The sequence below is a fragment of the Toxorhynchites rutilus genome, chromosome 3 (genome assembly GCF_029784135.1).
Source record: "Toxorhynchites rutilus septentrionalis strain SRP chromosome 3, ASM2978413v1, whole genome shotgun sequence".
Lineage (NCBI taxonomy): Eukaryota > Metazoa > Arthropoda > Insecta > Diptera > Culicidae > Toxorhynchites > Toxorhynchites rutilus.
In genome coordinates, this window is record NC_073746.1 from 12,339,256 (window position 1) to 12,357,988 (window position 18,733).

General features: G+C 37.8%; 1 protein-coding gene across 1 annotated transcript in view; it reads left to right on the forward strand.

The window, feature by feature from the left end:
- The window catches only part of LOC129778873 (chaoptin), a 510,710-nt gene that overhangs the window by 142,680 nt on the left and 349,297 nt on the right, over positions 1 to 18,733 (forward strand). The window lies entirely within an intron of this gene.

An 18,733-nucleotide genomic window follows, 5' to 3' on the forward strand; every position in this document is an offset into this window, starting at 1 on the left:
CGAAATTTCGTGGGAGGTTTGTCACGAGAAACGTCAATGAAAAATATTATGGAAAGTGGCTCGAAACATGAGAAATCGCTCTTCAACGAATGAAAGCGAAGAATATTCACATCGATGGATTTTTAATTTTGCACGGAAGGTTTGTCCTGATTCCGCTCCTGTGCAAAACATAGTTCGAGTTATACCACAAGATAGGTGCGATCTTGATTCCGAGTTTTCGATGGTAGAATTCTCTCTTGCTCTCCTTTCATGTAACAATTCGGCTCCGGGATCGAATCGAATTAAGTTCAACTTGTTGAAAAACCTCCCTGATGTGGCGAAACATCGCTTGTTGAATTTATTCAATCGGTTTCTGGAACATAATATTGTTCCAGATGATTGGAGACAAGTACGAGTTATAGCTATTCAAAAACCCGGAAAACCCGCGTCCGACTTCAATTCGTACCGCCCAATAGCAATGCTGTCTTGTATACGGAAATTGTTGGAGAAAATGATCTTGTTTCGCCTTGATCGATGGGTTGAAACGAATGGCCTACTCTCAGATACACAATATGGGTTCCGCAGGGGCAAGGGGACGAATGATTGTCTTGCGTTGCTTTCTTCAGAAATTCAAATGGCTTACGCCGAAAAAAAACAAATGGCTTCAGTATTCTTGGACATAAAGGGGGCCTTTGATTCTGTTTCAATAGAGGTTTTGTCAGACAAATTACACTCTCGGGGTCTGCCGCCTCTGTTGAATAATATGTTATATAACTTGCTTTGTGAGAAACATTTGAACTTTTCTCATGGAGATTCGACAGTAAGCCGGGTCTCCTACATGGGCCTCCCCCAGGGCTCATGTTTAAGCCCCCTTTTGTACAACTTCTAAGTAAGCGACATTGACAATTGCCTTACACAAAATTGCAGCCTAAGACAACTTGCAGATGATGGAGTGGTGTCTGTCGTAGGATCAAACGAATCCGACCTGCAAGGACCCTTACAAGATACTTTGAACAATTTTTCAACATGGGCCATTGGGCTAGGGATCGAATTCTCCACGGAGAAAACAGAGATGGTGGTTTTTTCTAGGAAGCATAGACCAGCAAAACCAAAGCTTCAACTTTTGGGTAAACCGATCACTCATGCTATGTCATTCAAGTATCTTGGGGTCTGGTTCGACTCCACATGTACTTGGGGGGGCCATATTAGGTATCTGAGTAAAAAATGCCAACAAAGAATAAACTTTCTCCGTACAATTACCGGCACCTGGTGGGGAGCCCATCCCGAAGATCTTATAATGTTGTATCGAACAACTATTCTCTCAGTGATGGAGTATGGCAGTTTCTGTTTTCAATCAGCTGCCAAAACACACCTCATTAAACTCGAGCGAATTCAGTATCTTTGTCTCCGTATTGCGTTGGGATGTATGCCCTCAACGCATACCATGAGTCTCGAGGTTTTGGCAGGCGTACTCCCACTAAAAGATCGCTTCAATTTATTATCTCTTCGGTTCCTCATCCGGTGTAAGGTTATGAACCCATTGGTGATCGGAAATTTTGAGCAGCTGATCGAGCTAAATTTTCATTCTGGATTCATTAGCTCATATCATGAATTCATCACCATGCAGGTTGATCCTTCTTCCTATATTCCCAACCGTGATTGTTTTTCTGACTACATCAATTCCTCTGTACATTTTGATCTGTTCATGAAGGAGAAAATCCATGAAATTCCAGATTATCTTCGATCGAGGATCGCTCCTACGATCTTCAATGCAAAGTATGGGGATATCAATTGTGATAATATGTACTATACAGATGGGTCCTCAATGAATGAGTCCACAGGATTTGGAGTGTTCAACGAAATTTTCAGCACCTCCCACAGTCTTCATAATCCTTGCTCAGTGTATATTGCTGAGTTGGCAACAATTCACTGGGCGCTGGACAGCGTCGCCTCACGACCTGTTGAACACTATTACATTGTAACGGATAGTCTTAGCTCTGTCGAAGCTATCCGTTCAGTGAGGCCGGAAAAGCACTCGCCGTACTTCCTTGAGAGAATACGAGAAATTTTGAGTGCTTTATCCAGACGCTGTTATGTCATTACCTTTGTCTGGGTCCCTTCTCATTGCTCAATTCCGGGTAATGAGAGGGCTGACTCATTAGCAAAGGTAGGTGCGATTGGAGGCGACATTTACCAGCGTCAAATCGCCTTCAATGAATTTTATTCTTTAGTCCGTAAAAATACCATCGCTAATTGGCAACGCAAATGGAACGAAGATGAATTGGGCCGGTGGCTCCACTCAATTATCCCTAAGGTTAGCTTCAAACCATGGTTCAAAAGTCTGGACTTGAGTCGAGACTTTATTCGCCACTTCTCCCGACTCATGTCCAATCACTGTTCGTTAGACGCGCTGCTTTTTCGTTTTAATCTTGCCGACAGCAATTTCTGCGGTTGTGGCCATGGTTACCACGACATCGAACATGTTGTTTGGTCGTGCGAGTTGTATCTTGTCGCCAGATCGAATTTAGAAAACTCCCTTCGGGCTGGAGGAAAGCAGTCCAATGTGCCGGTGAGAGATGTGTTGGCTCGGTTAGACCTTGATTACATGTCCCAAATCTATATTTTCCTTAAAGCTATCGATGTTTGTGTGTGATTATCCTTATATCCTTATATCCTTTGCGTGCAATTGGTCCCCTTGCTTCAAACAGTAGAATAAGTTGAAATGTAAATACACAATAGATATACGAATAGATTTAAGAATTGAGTGTGTGAGATTAGCATCATTGTAGCATTCCTTATATCCCATCCTTTTCCTGAACAAATATGTCACCCTACTAAACTCGAGTAGACCGCGAGTAATCGGTTTTCTTCCTTACTTACCTTAGATTTAGAAAATGTTTATGTATAGTAATAAAAATATAATTAAGAATTCGGCTCCTTTAAACTTATGTAACTGAGCCTGTAAAAATAAACGAATTTAATAAAAAAAAGAAGAAATTTTCAAGAACCTTTCAACGTTAAGGTGAAGTTTAAGTGTCTATTACATGTACAGTGGGGTAAAAATCGTGATTTTTGAAGATTTTGTTTGAATTTTCCCCAGTTATTGTTTATATCGATATTGCAGTCAAATTAAGAAAGATAGAAGTTGAGCGCCAAAGAAGAAATTGTAGAGCGGTTAGAGAGCATCAATTTAGCAATCTAAGCAATCTAGCAATCTAGTTTAATATAAATTTTTAGGATAAAATTAATAATAACACATTAAAAATTATTAACTTTTAAGTTTTTCACTTCCAAAATGTTTTTAAAACCCACTAATTGAGTTGTTCCACTACTATCTCCTGTACTAAATTTTCTCATCTTTTAAATGAAAGTATCAGAACCGTTTTCCGTAGCATACTTTTTGATGTAGAGCTAGTTTGAGGCAATGGACTCCGAAACAAAAAAAAAGTTCTGTAACTCTGTCATTGTTGAAATTCGAACATATGCGTAGAAGGATTTTTTTTTCATCAAATATGATCGTCTATCACCTTCTGAGGGAATCTGGATAAATCTGTATATAATCGAGTCCGCCCTGTACTTATATGCAGCTTACGTAAAAATAAATAAATCTTGTACATATTCTGCATATAATCCCACATCACTGCTTTTTCAAGTGAACATAATACCGACCGCAAAAGGGTTAATATTGTTTTGATGTGTTGAAAAATGGAAACGAAAATGCTGTTTAGAAAAAGATAAACGATTATGCAATTTAATAAGCGATTCGATGAGAACCAAAACGATTGAGTCATTTGATTGGGAAGTTCTTCCACATGCGGCTCACTCACCAGACTTGGCTCCTTCCCACTACTACCGATTTGCGTCGATGGGACAAGCACTTGCTGAGCAGCTCTTGTATTTCGGCTAAAATGTGGGAAAATGGCTGGATAAAAGGTTTGCTTCCAAAGAGGGACAGTTCCTTTGGTATGAATGCCACAAATGTCCCTTAGTCTGAGAATGATTTGCATTAATGAAACCCATTTTCCGATACATTTATTTTTTTCATTTATGTGCTTATCTACTCGTACCGCCAATAAGAGCACGTAACTGGTCATTCGAAATGCTCATGCAAAGAACAAACCCGTTCACATGTGAACGGAAACTGTGGAAAGAGGAAATATTGGTATTAAAACTCTGCCCAAGTTATCGTTCACACGGTGAGAACGGAAAACCAGAATTTCAAGTTCAAGTTCAAGAAGTTCAAGTTCAGGATCAACGGTGTGTCATGTTGCGAATGAAATCGAGGTGCGATTTGGTTCGCAACATCAAATACAAGGTATCACCTCCTGAGAGATTCTGGATAAATTTATTTTATTTATGTGAGAAAGAGGCATGTGACGTTAAGCGGAAAAATCAAAAATAAAATTCTTCTTTTATAAACAAAAAAACGAACTAAAACATAAGCATAACAAACATTGTGTCGGTTTTCATGCCGTGGTGGAGAGGGCTTCTGTTTTTTCGCATTAGTCAACACCATATGAAGAGGATGGTACTTATTAAGAACATTTGAAAATATGTTTTTGAAGGCTACGATGACGTTAAAAAAATCACGATGCGTGATTTTGTGGGCAATCAAAAAATTCTAGTAGAGAGGGAGTTATAAAATTTCGTTTCATCCTAAACAGCCATTCCATGCCAAACCAGTATAGTGGTTCGTGGATTTTTGTTATGATTGGCGGTTTTGTTCCATGTCACCAAATATTAGACTCGTATTTTTAGGGTGGTTCGAAAAATCATTTTTTCCATTTTTTTATTTTAAAAAATCATAACATTAGAACTACAGATCATCGACATATCAAATTAAAGTCATTCAAAGTCAAATTAAAATAAGCTGGCAACATTTTTTGAAAAAAAACTACACTTGCAAAAAAATTTAATTTCGTTTTCGTAACTATTCGTTGTTTTTGTTTTCTATACTTCACATTGTCTCGGGACCAAGTACGCTATATATATTTTTTATTTTTTCTTGGAAGCTCATGACTTATACATAATATATCCAAAAATCCACTTTGCTACCAACAAGTGATCACTTTACCTCCTCACTAAAAAAATGTTCGATTTTTCAATTTTTTTTTCTAATACTGAAAAATGTACTATTTTCAATTTTCATTTCAAAAACTACAATATTCTTCAAAAAACGGGGATTTTAGTGGTGTGCGGACACAGGAAATGGGCATGTTTCTTAGGGTGACAACATTCCTCCATTACGCACATTACACCGATTCAGTTGGGTCTTTTTTTTATTTTTTTTTTTATTTCTGTATTATAGTGACTTTCCACACATTTGGCTGGTTCGTCACTTTTACCTTCCATTTCGGAAGAATGTCGGGAGTGAGAATTGAACTCGTGACCTTTAGCGTGAGAGGTATGGATGTTACCGCTACGCCAGATCGCCTCCACACAGTTGGGTCTGTTTTACACTAACAGGCGCACTCGATCAAAAAGCCTGCCGATAAGAAGAATGCAGTCTGCCGGGGCTCTAGAGCACTATCTAAGCACTATTGGACTACAATCGAAACATCGAAAGAAAGTCTGGTTCCGGACGGCCGTCGACCCTGAGCGATAAGAAGCTCTAAAGGATGCTGAAGAGGGGCATCAAGGGAAAAGTGGCTACATCGCTGCGTGCGCTTGGCCGGGAGCTCGGTGCAATCGGACAAACAATGAAAAAGTACCTGGCGAACATGGACATACATGTCAGGAAGCGGAAGTCCCGTCCACTGGTCTCGAAGCTGCATGCAATGACGCAGCGGCAGCGTACGAATAAGATGATACCGTTCTTTTTTTTAAGTTATGTTTTTCCAAAGTTAATCAATGGTCCGAAAAAAATCAAATGTTTCCCCTTTATTCCAAAAATGTTTTTTTTTTAATAAATACTAGTGATGAAACGGATAGTGGTTTGGCCGGATACCGGACAAAGTTGTTACTCATGATAGAGTGCTCGTTTTTATGTTGTCAAAAATAGGGTGACCAAAATTGTCGATGAAATAAAAAATCTAACTTTCTTATCTTTCTAGATAGAGGTGAGTAAAGTTCGACAATGTTGAATCTCTAATTATTTGAGACATCTTTGTAGAACAAAGTTTTTCTCTATCTCTTGAAATAACCGATATAGCGCCTTTTTTCTAAATTACGTTAAGGTCACCATGAAAAAAACTGCTTTTTGCTCTAACTTTTATATTTCAAATTTCACATGCAAACTGTCCTCGAAAGACTTTTCGAGCATACTAATACAAACATTTTTCGATGCAGAACTTGTCAATATCTCAACTTCACTCAAAGTTATTGATATTTCTTCCTAAAAAACATGCTCTTTTCATTTGTTTGTCATTCTTTCTGGGGAAAACGTAAACAAAGTTTATTGGCGGCATTTGTGAAGAGCATATTTCACTCTACATGTTGTGTGATTTTCAAAACTATTTTATGTTTCGTGTTTGAGAAAATTAGAATTGAAATCATGAGTTTTTGGGTGAAAAGCCATCAATAACTTTCAGTAGGATTAAGGTATTGACAAGTTCTGCATCGCAAAATGTTGGTATCGATGAGCTCTAAAAGTCGTAGGAAGACAGTTTTGATGTAGAATTTGGAATATAAAAGTTAAAGCAGAAAAAACACGTTTTTTCATGGTCACCCTAATGCAACTCTGATAGGAGGCGCTAAAAACAACTATTAGAATTACGTGCAATGGGCAATCAATTATTTTCATTGAGATTGAGAACAAACTTAAAACTGACCTTCAATCTTTAGCCTTCAAGAAAATATATAAAAACATATGCCCTTGGTCCCGCAATGTTGCGGAATGTTGAAAATGTACCTCGTTTCTTACACACCTGACAAAAATAGTGTTATAGACGAAGATAGTTACTATTTTCCAAGTGTTAAAAAAATCAATTTTCCGAAAAATCAAGCTTTTCCTTTCTTTTCCAAAAGTTCATAACATTTGAACTTCTAGACCAGTGTTTTTCAACCGGTGAGGTTTTCCCCCTCTAGTGGGAAATTCGGTCATTAAAAGGGGGCTATTGGGCAAGGGAATATTGCACACTTATTTCGCTCCGAAGATGGCAATGATTAGCAAAAAATTCCACAAAAACTTTATTGGATTCGCTAAAATTTGCGATCCTCGGCAAACATTTACAAATCTGAAATGTAATGTTCAATTGAACAACTTCGCAATGTTTGAAAGATTTTCGTCAGTGAATGATGATTGAACAAACGACGAAACAGTACAGAGGACCATAAAAAAAGGAAATACAGCATTTGCATTTCATTTGTCAAGACTTATTTTTTCTTATCCTGATATGCGGAATAAGCGTTACGAGTGTTGTTGTTTTGACGTAGGACTACGTCTTTCATTTCTATACCGGGGTGTAAAATCAAAGTTTCGAAAACGAAAGCGTTACGCCGGAGACCGAGATTTTGAGCGTTAATAGCTCCTAAACAACTGAACGAAATAGTATGATAAACACTTCATTCGAAAGATAAAATGTCTACGCGTTATATACTTGTTACTTTTTGATCCACAAGTTTTTGTTTCAATAGTCTTAAAAATGCTTTCAAAACAGGCTATTGAAATCACCAATCGGTATATAAGCGAACGCCACTCGGAAATTCACTCAGTTATAATTGAACAGCGATTGGAGCATGTTGTCGCTGTTGTGGTGAAGCTCTTCGTTTATCATGAAAGCGCGGATGAATGGTGTCACCAAGAGCCTGTTTGTGCACCTTAGGCCGAAAGGGAATCCATCAGGAGGAGAGTGATGCCACAAACGGTTCCGCTTGAAACATCGGAGCAGCCAACACACACACACATACACGCGCGGAACTATTTTCGTTTGGTTGCCATCCAGCATCGAGAAGATTCCGGAAAGATATTATCGTTGCTGAAAAATAATCTGCCAGATCCCTTGGGAATTGAAAATTGCATTCAAGCGAAAGAGTTTATTTTAACGTTTTCTATCCATATAATACTGCGACCAAAAACAATTGATTTCGTGGTTTTTCAATCAAGTGCAATTAACAGGTGGTTATCGAGTTAGCATTAACCACTGGTGGTGGACTTCGAGAAGAATCCGGAAAGATATCGCTGCTGCAAAATAATCTGACAGTTCCTCTTGACATTGAAAATAACATGCAAGCCAAAGAGCTCTCGTTTTCGAAGTGCCTCAAATATTCATTTGGCCATTCGTTCAGAATGGATTCAGATTCAACTTCAAACAAATGATCACTGAATCAACGATAGTACTACGTTATACCATAGATATAACCCACTTCCTGTTTTTTGTATTGAATTTATATGAATCTGGATTTCTTACAATGCTGTTGATGGGAACAAAACACCGTAACCGAGTGGATATTGAAGATATGAGGTGTGTTTCTCGACAACGTTCCCAAGAATTACGATTTTGGCGGAATTCGTTCAGGCGCAGATACCATACTGACTTGTCAAACTTTATATTAGGTACACCGAGGCAAGTTGAAACGATTTTTTCCGAAGTTCAACCTAAAAGTTATCTTAAAAAAATCAGTAAATCACCAAATTGAAATCAGCAGCATATACAAGGTATAACAGATGACTTTCGATAAAAAGTCAAGTCGCATTGAATGCTGACTGCATATCTATTGTCACTATTGCTTTTAGGTAAGGGTCCGATTGTGTCAATGGAAATAATTTCGAATGGGTATGATGGAGTTGTTACTATTTGCTTTTCCTTTGTATGTTTTATGACTTTGTTTCGTTTGCATAATTCACAGGCCTGAATGAATTCTGCAATCGATCTTTTCATATTATTCCAGTTATATACTTCTCTTAATTGAAGATATAATCTATGTTGTCCGACGTGTCCTCCTGTAGGAGTGTTGTGGAAATTATTTAATATTTTCTGTATATCCTCCTTTTTGGTTATTACCATTGGCGGTTTATAAAGGATAATTTCTATTGAATACACTAATGTATTCGCTAAGATTCTAAAATTTTCAATTGATACTAGTTTGAATAATGCGTCTTTTATAAACAGCGCTATTTTCTTTTGATTCAATTTTCTCATTACTTTTTCTAAGCTTAGAAGAGCGGACTCTAAAGTCTGACTTCCATTCAGTATTTGTTGATGCACTTGTGCAACGATTTTATTATTTTTCCTCAATTTGAACTTCAATTCATTTCTATCAATTTTCGTTTCAAGCTTAACTAATTTGTTAGTTTCTGACGGGTTATTCGTCATGTACGTGGAGAAGTGATCAGGTTCTCTTGGTACAGGATTTTGTTGTCGACATGTTGTGTCCTTATTTGAGTTATTTTGAATATTACGAGTCATCGATCTCGTGTTTACTTTTAATATATTTAACTGTTTCAGTTCATCTGAATTCGTTACTATTCGGGATAAAGCATCTGGTCCTACGTTACTTTTTCCTGGTATGTATTCTATTGTAAAATCATATTCTTCTAAATCTAGACGCATCATAGTTAGTTTAGAAGTGGGATTCTTCATTCCAAACAGATAAACTAAAGGTCTATGATATGTTTGTACTTTGAATTTTCTTCCATATAAGTAGGATTTAAAGTGATTAATGGCCCAATGTATAGCCGTTAACTCTTTCAAAATGACAGGTTTATTCTTTTCGCTTTGTGTAAATGTTTTGCTTGCGAAGGCAATTGGCAAATTTCCATGTTGAGTTGGTTGGGATAAAACTGCTCCGCAGCCAATGTCTGAAGCATCTGTCGTAAGTATAAATTCTTTAGCAAAGTCTGGATATTGAAGTAATGTTGGTGACAAAAGAGAATTTCGTAAGGTGTCAAATGCGAATTGGCATTTTTCAGTCCAAATAAATTTTGAATTTTTTTTTTAGAAGTTGGTTGAGTGGATGTGCAATGACTGCAAAGTTTGGAACAAACTTCCTATAATAATTGCAAAATGCAACAAATCTTCTAGTTTCATCTGCGTTTGTTGGTATCGGATAATTTAATATCGCTTTAAATTTCGAGTCATCGGGTAACATTCCGTTATCTGTAATTTTATGACCTAGGTTACTTCCGTGCTAAAAAATTTACATTTCTGGGCGTTGAGTTTCAAATTATAAAATCTCAATCGTTCGAAAACTATATTTAAGTTAGAAAGGTGATGATTTACTGAGCATCCAATTATAACAATATCATCGATATAAATAAAAGCTAGTTCTGGTGTAAGACCTGCCATCGCAATGGTCATCATACGTTGAAAACTGTTCGGACTTATGTTTAATCCGAATGGTAATCGTGTGTATTGGTAATGACCGTTTTTTGTGGAAAATGCTGTGAATTGTCTGGACTCTTTGTCGAGAGGTATTTGGTGGAACCCTGACATAAGATCCAGTGTTGAGAAATATTTGGCTCTTCCGAGTTGATCTAAAATGTCATCGATTCTAGGGAGAGGGAATTTATCAGCTAAGATTTTCTTTTTTAGTTGTCTGAAATCAACAACTAAACGCCATTTCTTTTTATTGTTATTAGATTTTTTTGGGACAAGTAGAATTGGGGAGTTATATGGCGAAACTGAAGGTTCGACTATATTAGTCTCTAGCATGTTATTCACTTGGTTATTGATTTCATCATGTTGAGCATGAATCGTCTTATAGTTTGGGATATATACAGGAACATTGTCATTAAGAACAATATTCTGTGAGTAGAAATTGTTTTTGGTAATTTTCTCTTCGGGTAGACAAAATATGTCTTGATATTTGCAAATTAAATTTTTAAATTTATCCATAGCATATGAGGGTATGTGTTCTGTGTTGATATTTTTGAAAATTTCTTCGAATCTGTTATCATTTTTATTTTCGTTGCTAATATTAAGAATTGTATAACCTTTTAAATGACTTAATGTAGGTTTAAAATCTGAATAGGTTATGTATAAAGGTTCATTAGTAGTGTTAATAAATTTTACATAGGGTTTTGTTGCAGAAATTATTGTGTTTCCGCAGAAAACTCCTGGTAAAATCTCTTCTGAGTGCACTACCATATCTTCTGTGATGTTTAGATGTGGTACTCTTCGAATAACTTCACACCGGCTTGGTAACATGAAACCTTCTTTTAGATTATCTTCTATAGGTATCGATACTTGTATATTATCTATATTGAATGTGAGTAACCAATATTCATAATCGATTACGCATTTGTAATTAGATAAGAAATCTCTACCTAAAATTCCATCGGCTTTAATGGGTAAATTAGATGCAACAAGATGAAAATCTTGATTTAAAACTAGACTATTATTGAAACATAATGCAGTATTAACTACTCCTAAAGTTTCAATACTGTTTTCGGTGATTCCGGTTAGTTTAATTTTATTATTAATATTTACAGGTTGATCTGGGCGAATATTACATGCTTTGAATAGTGAAATATCTGCACCAGTATCAATTATTAAGCTGCAAACAGTGTTTCCAGTCATGTGCACTTTGACTTGGATGAAGTTTGTTGCGTTTAAATTGAATGTCAATATAGGTGTACCGGTTGGTAACAATTGTTCAGAAAGTCGACTTTTCTGTTCAGTTGTCACTGGCGGTCTAAAAAATAAGTCGAGTTTGGGTTATTACCATTATAGGTAAAATGAGTTTCATTGCTCGTTTGGTTTGGATAATCGGGATTCGGGTTATTATCACTGTAGTTGATATGACTTGCGTTGTTCGCTTGTAATTGGTTGTGGTTGTTGTTTGAGAGCTGGGGAATGTTGTGTTGGTTTGTGAGGTACATTCTTGCTGTGTTAGGATATCGATTTGAATTTCTGTTGAAGTTCTGATTAGCATTCCTATTATTGGAGTAATGATTGTTTGGAGGCGCATTTCTATTAAAATTCGTAGGATAGCGGGGCTGATATCTGCTTTGTGTATTATATCTTTGATTATTCCTGACGTTTGTCGGGTTTCTATTAAGTGAATTTCTGTTTTGGTATCGATTTGTGTTTAAAAATTGTCGGTGGGTGTGAAAAACTGAGACACTTGGTGCTTTGCTAGTTTCACCCTCAACCATTATGTTGATGGCTTCCTGCACATTGTCAAACTTTCCAATTCTAAGCATCATCTTAGTTTCACTATTTGATGAGCTGTTGATGAGCGTTTGAATAGCTGCCTTTTGTGACAATCGCTTGGCGGCGCCACTGGGAAATTTTCTCTAATATATGTTTCTGATAATTTTTCTGCTAAAACGTCAACTTGTTTAGTGAAGTTTTGCAGATCATCTTGTGGTTTTAATTTTAAATTTTTCAAACTGGCTAGTGCCAAATCTGAATTTATGTTATCACTGCAGTATGTTTGAATCTGCTGTGTAATAATGTCGTAATCCTGTGGAACGGTAGTGAAAAGGTTTCAGTTTGGTTAATATAATTTGTATCGCAGCCGCTTTGCTTTCGGCTGGTACTACAGCTTTAGCCAAGTTCACTGCATCAATGAACGATTTGACTCCTGCTGTGTTGCCATCATAAGCGGGGATAAGAGTCGCTAGCTCCGCCGCGGTTTTAATATCCAAAGCCATTGTAGTTCGCTGAGGTTTACAACACCACAATATTAATTTGGCTAAGATTATGAATTTAAAATGTCTTTGCACTAAGTTAATTTCACTGTTGGACCTCAATAATGAATCATCAGTAACGAGTTTCAATTTCCTTTTGAGTGATTCGCTAGAAGTATTTTCTTGACCTTCTGATTCACTCTCCTTACGGTCTATACTATCTGTATTTTCTAATATTAATAATCCTTTTTGATATAAAAGTTTGATAGATCGATAAATCAACACTTCTTCATTCCATTTGGATGGTGACTTTGGTTTCAATAATGTTTCAAGTAATTTCAATATCATTCTATATTCTGAAAAATTATCTCGTAAAAATTCAATTTTTTCATTAATATATTTGATAGTACGTTTTTTATTAATGTTCTTTGCGAGGTTAAAATATTCTTTTCTGATTTTTCCCTCGATTAGTTTTAGTTGTTCCATTCAATTCTAATTTACCACATCTCAATACAACAAAACAATCATGAAAGCGTCTTTTAAATTTTTATTTTATTTCGTATATCTGATGTTTAACAGCTTATATACAGCTATCATAAAGAAGTTTATCTTAATAAATGGTTTAGCTAACATCCTACAAGTTAATTCAGTTTTTCTGTTTAAGTTGATTTGATTTGATTTGATTGATTTTTATGAATTTATTTAAAATAGCATGTTGGAATTTTACTTATCTATATACTTGTTGATCAGGTTTACTCCATTAGGTTGATGTGTTCAATTTTCCTTGCGAGAGGATTTTGTCTTCTCTCGTGTTGCTCCAATCGATGCAAGGGGCATTTCGCATCCCTTGTGCTGCTCCAACGGTGCGAGAGGCGTTTCGCATTACCTCGTTTTCCTTGGTTGATGCTGGTAATTATTGCGTCTCTGCTTTGCTCTCCGGATTTTTATTGTAAACATTTAACACACTTATTTTCGAGTTTATTTTTGTTTAGCTCTTGTACAGTTCGTTTTTTTTTTCGTGAACACTTATTGTATTTAGTTATCGGGCTTCAATTTTATTACACACTAGCGGACTGCAATGCTTGAAGTCTAGCTTCCTGTTGTGCTGTCGTCCTCACTAAGTTCTTATTAAAGTTTTGGAACATTTTTACTAAAATAAATAACACAAGTACTAATGCGATCGTGCACAAAGCACCAGCAGTGAACTTTGCTTCCATAGTGCTGCTGCTATTGGTGGCGGTGATGATCTCATCAGCGCTGAACCACCCCATTGCTATTACAATTTTCACTTATCACAATCTTTAATTATCAAATACGGATAATTTTATGTTGAACGAACACTACTTTCGATCACTGCTCTTAAAATACAACTTTTTTTTTTTGATTTTCAGGTTGCTGAGCATTTTAAGAATTTTTCAAATTATTCTAACACTTTCCAATTGATTTTACTTTTTCCGGCACTCGCGTTTTGAACGTTGCACGTTCGAATCGGACGGTCGCCATTTAATAGTCACGTTCACGCCAATCAATAATATAAAACACCGTTTTGTTTTAGTCTAAGTTTGATACTCAGACTCTTGACTCTAGACTGTTTTTCTCTAGACTCTGGACTCTGGACTCTGCCTTTATTTTTATGACATGGGTTTTTATAATCTTACAAGTTCGCTACAAAGCATTACACTCTTATATTCTATGTGTTAGTAAAATAGACTCTACAGAATCAATATATTTTCCAATTGGTTTTTCCTGATTGGTCTGTGTCTAATTGATAGGGCGTGACGCATGAATAGAGAATCGAGCCACTTGCGCATGTGGTAGAATAGTTGAAAGAGAGACGGTAAAAAGAGCATTCGCTCTGTGTGGTAATTGAACTGCTTGGGTTTGTTTATTGATTGATACCAGATGTTGAGTTAGGTCAGTACTGGGTTAGTTCAGTGGGTCATGCAAAGTGTGACAAACATTATGCACATGTCATGTGTTTCTATCTGTGGGAAACGATTTGTCGTTTCGATGGGAATTAGTGCATCGTCTGTGGTATGTTCTTCTGCGCAATGTGTTAGTCATTCATTATAATTTATGGATTGTCATTATGAGGAAAATATATGCGTCGGGTTTGAAATGTATGTCATTTATGTTTTCCCAGGAAGGTGAGTAATTTAAGAAAACTTGCGTATCCACACTGGATTTTACGAAAAATATCAATTTTGAAAACGTTTAGTTTTCATATGCTTTGTTTCAACTTGCCCGTATAGCGGGGTAAGTTGAAACGCGGAACCATAATGAGTTTAGATGTGGGGGAGTAGTATAATATACGCAAAATAGGTACTACATGCTAGGCATTAATATACGATACAATAACATCAAGAGTACTATTTCAGATGCTTCCATGTCAGAGTAGAACCACTCAAAACGACCACTAATTAGGTTTATGGGATCATTCAAATTTTCAGATATTACGTAACGCACCTAGTAGGGGAGGAGAAGATGCCTTGTGGAAACTTGTTTAGAAATAAAACCCACTAAATCTAAACATTTTTATGCAAATGACCATTTGTTACATGTTATGTAGGGAAGAGAGAGTCTAAAATAGTAAAAAACTGGTTTCAACTTACCCCTGTGTTAAAAACCATGGTGTGCGATTTTTCAGTTTAGTTTTCAAAACCACCACACTTGATTATCCCTATTTGTTTACCTGACGTGCAATTTTGGCGACATTTTTGAAAAAATCAGTGTTTTCGAACCGATTGAGTCAGCGCACAAAAATGTTTTGATTTCACGGAACAAGGAATAGTAAATAAAGGGCCGGATTCAAAAATTCTACACCTGCGAAAAAAATGATAGAGGGCACCATACTATTTTTTGATTTTTTTTCTTGAAAGCTAAGGTTTTTTATAACATGTCCAAAAATCAGAGAGGTTTTTTTTTCGTTTTTGAATTATGATTTTTGAAAATGCGCCGAGAAAGTAGCTGAAATTGTGCTGAAAATTAAATAATCATTCATAATCATTCGGACACCGGACACGTATCTAGGGGCGGATCGCTGAGGTATGTCTGCTCTCTATCGAGTGACTTCACTGCCAAGACAGCGCTACGTTTCCTGCAGAAAAATCCACCACCCACCGCCCAATGTTCAAGGGGACGCTTGGTGGTTTGTTCAAAATGTCAACGTAAAATATTGAAACTATTGAAAACTTTTAAAAATGCATTGTATAAAATGACAAAGTTAGAGCTAACTCGAATATTTCGAGAACTCGAGGCATATATTTTATTTTCTAAAACAATTTATTTCAATATTTGTTAATTTTACTATTCGAAGTAGCTTCTCTAGCATCAACATTTTACACCAATTTAATAGTGATGAAATGCCCCTGCGCTCAACTATTTTGATAAATGACGTTCAGCGCTTCGGTTGAAGCCATTCGAAAAGTCCTTTTAATTTTGCCTCAATTTTTGGGAACAAGTTAATTTTTTATACCAAACGATCAGGTTGATGCGGCGTTCAATTTTTGGTATTCTTTTGGTGGTCGTCAATAATCTTGACGTGAAGTATAAGTCGACCCAAAGCGTTTCAATACTCGGTTTCAACAAGCTAATTCTCATAGTGGGCCAATTCACTGTTTTGAAATGCATAACCGTCCCTTCAATTATATTAAAAGCAAACACCCTAGACAATTGGTTGGCTTGGATTATACACACATCCTAATCAAAAGCTGCACGCTGTGGTGTTTGTCCTGGGCGGCCATCCCCGAGATGAAACATGATCCAGTTTTACCACCAAACTGCAATCGAGACTCTAAATAATTCATGACACGTCGTTGTATTCACATTCAACATTTTTGCTGGGTGTCCGCCCTGCAAGCAATCCCAAAATGCTGCAACAAGATTGATTATTGCAACGCTTTCCGGCGGTGGGAATTCGATGCCAGGATTCGAGCCAGTCGAGGGAAGCGCGGGCGTTGTGGCACGAGGGGAAACAGCAAGACAGCAAGATGAAGCTGGAGATGCTGTTGAGGATTGTTGTGACAACCGATATCCATTTCACCCATTAGTCGTCGCCATTGTCTTTCGAAGGACCGAAAGCGCTGTTATCTTTCCCTCCCCAGCGTGAAGGCTGTTCACCTATTATTTATGATCAGACAGCCATCATGGGGATCTCTGTGTATAGCTATCTTTATATGTAGAAGAGACTCATTATGGCCTCGTTATGGGAACTTGAAGTGGATGCCACCAGCGAGCAAGCGAACGAGGAAACATTGTTTTGTCACACAGTGTATAAGCTGACGTCTCCAAACGACACCCATTCTGTGTTACATTTTGATTGAGTACTGTATGAATCACTTTTGGCAGCCTGTCTGGGTATAATGGGACTGGAAAAAGGATGGAAAGCTGACACAACGAGTGTAATACACCGCCCGTGAACGCAACGAGGTGGGGGTGGGATCGTTGGATAAATGATGAACACTGGCTGTGCGATAGAATGTAATTATTCAGTCCACTGAATAGCACTCTCTGAACCATCAAATAATACTAAATCAGTAATTAGACTGCCTCTGGCCATATCTCTAGGAGCGAAATTATTTATACGCAAAACTTTAATTGATGCTGGCGGGGGAAATATAAAATAAAAATGGGCATTTGCATTTTAAGTCCAGTTTTAATGAGCCACTGGGAGATGAATCCGAAGGTGGCTGTCAAAAGGAGCGCCTAACTCACTTTCCAACGCCTTTCCCGGCGCGAGTTCCAACGCTACCATTCCCCCCGGCGGACACAGAAATTATTCCGTTTCAGCTAATAAAAATCTTATATCTTCGCAACCCCCTGAAAATTAGAGCGCTCCGTCGAATTCATTCATTATACCTGGGCCCTGAACATGAAGGTATTATTATTCGGCGGGAAGGTTGAATTATTCATTTGGCTCCGCCGAGAATATCCCTCGGGGCAGAATCCATCAGACACTTCTCGGGAGAAAGGTTCCTTATTTGTCGGTTACAGCCGGCAGGCGGGTTTAGTTACGTTCGGTGACTTGTTACTCGTAAAATGGTTGTTGTTCGTTAAAATTAAGATGTTAGTATTGGGCCATAGTGGCCCAACACGGCTTTCGGACTAAGTACTAACTCCTTCACGGTCGGTTTTAGACTGAACTGTATTTCCTTAAATTTTACATTGCTTAGGTCACTTGGGTGTTTCTTGTTTCTCCATGTCAGCACAAAATGTGCGTTTGATTATACAGCGTTCGCATTATTTTGATTATACAGCATTCACACTATCGAGTCGGATCCTCCGCTGCGCCCCTTCCAGTTCGCGCAGTCGTTTCGTGTTTCTCCTCCAATGGTAGTAAATGATGGCGATCACCATCGCCACGATGAATGCCCCGTCTATGGAATATGATGCGACGTCGTGCATCGATATGGTATTCTCGATCTTATCGCTGCCGAACATTATACTTGTTTTTAATTGTCGCGTTTTCTTGGAACTCGTAATGTTCCCTACATTGTGGCGCATTTTATTGCATCGAGGAGGGTCTTAATCGCTGACCCAAGCACTCGAGCGTGTGAAACCACTTCGTTTGGAATTTCGGGTCTCGCTATTATCAGCGGAAATTTGCATTGTCAATTTTTTCATAGGGTCGTCACCCAATCTGATTTCGTGTACTTCCATTTTCTCCCCCCTTTGGGACGAGGGCGTAGTCTACCGTCCCAAATCATTTGGGGTGCTTGGGGAGGGGGATCGTCTTCTAGTTCGATTGCTTCGGCTTGAGATTGCTGTTCGTTATCAGCTGTGTTGTCATACTCTTCTATAATGGGTTGAATGGTGTGCTCCTCGACTGGTAGAGGAGCAAGTGTTCGCACGTTGCGTTTGTAAATTCCGGTAGCGGTTCGCACTACTGCCACTCGGACTACTCCATCATCTCCAGGGTGTATTTGTGTGACAATTCCCATAGGCCACCTTGCTACGGGAAGGTGATCGTCTCCGATCAATACGATTTGGCCTACCTTAACGTTGGCTTGTTGCTTGGTCCATTTTGCATAATCACGTAACTGGTGGAGATACTCGTCTCTCCATCTTCTCCAAAATTGTTCGAGCTGCGATTGTACTCGTTTCCATCTGGTTGTGAGATTGCTTCCATCCTCACTCTGCGTAGGGATGGGCACGGCTAGCATTGGACGTGCTATCAAAAAATGACCGGGTGTGATCGCGGTCGGTGAATCTGGCGTCGTGTAAACAGGTGTGAGTGGTCGC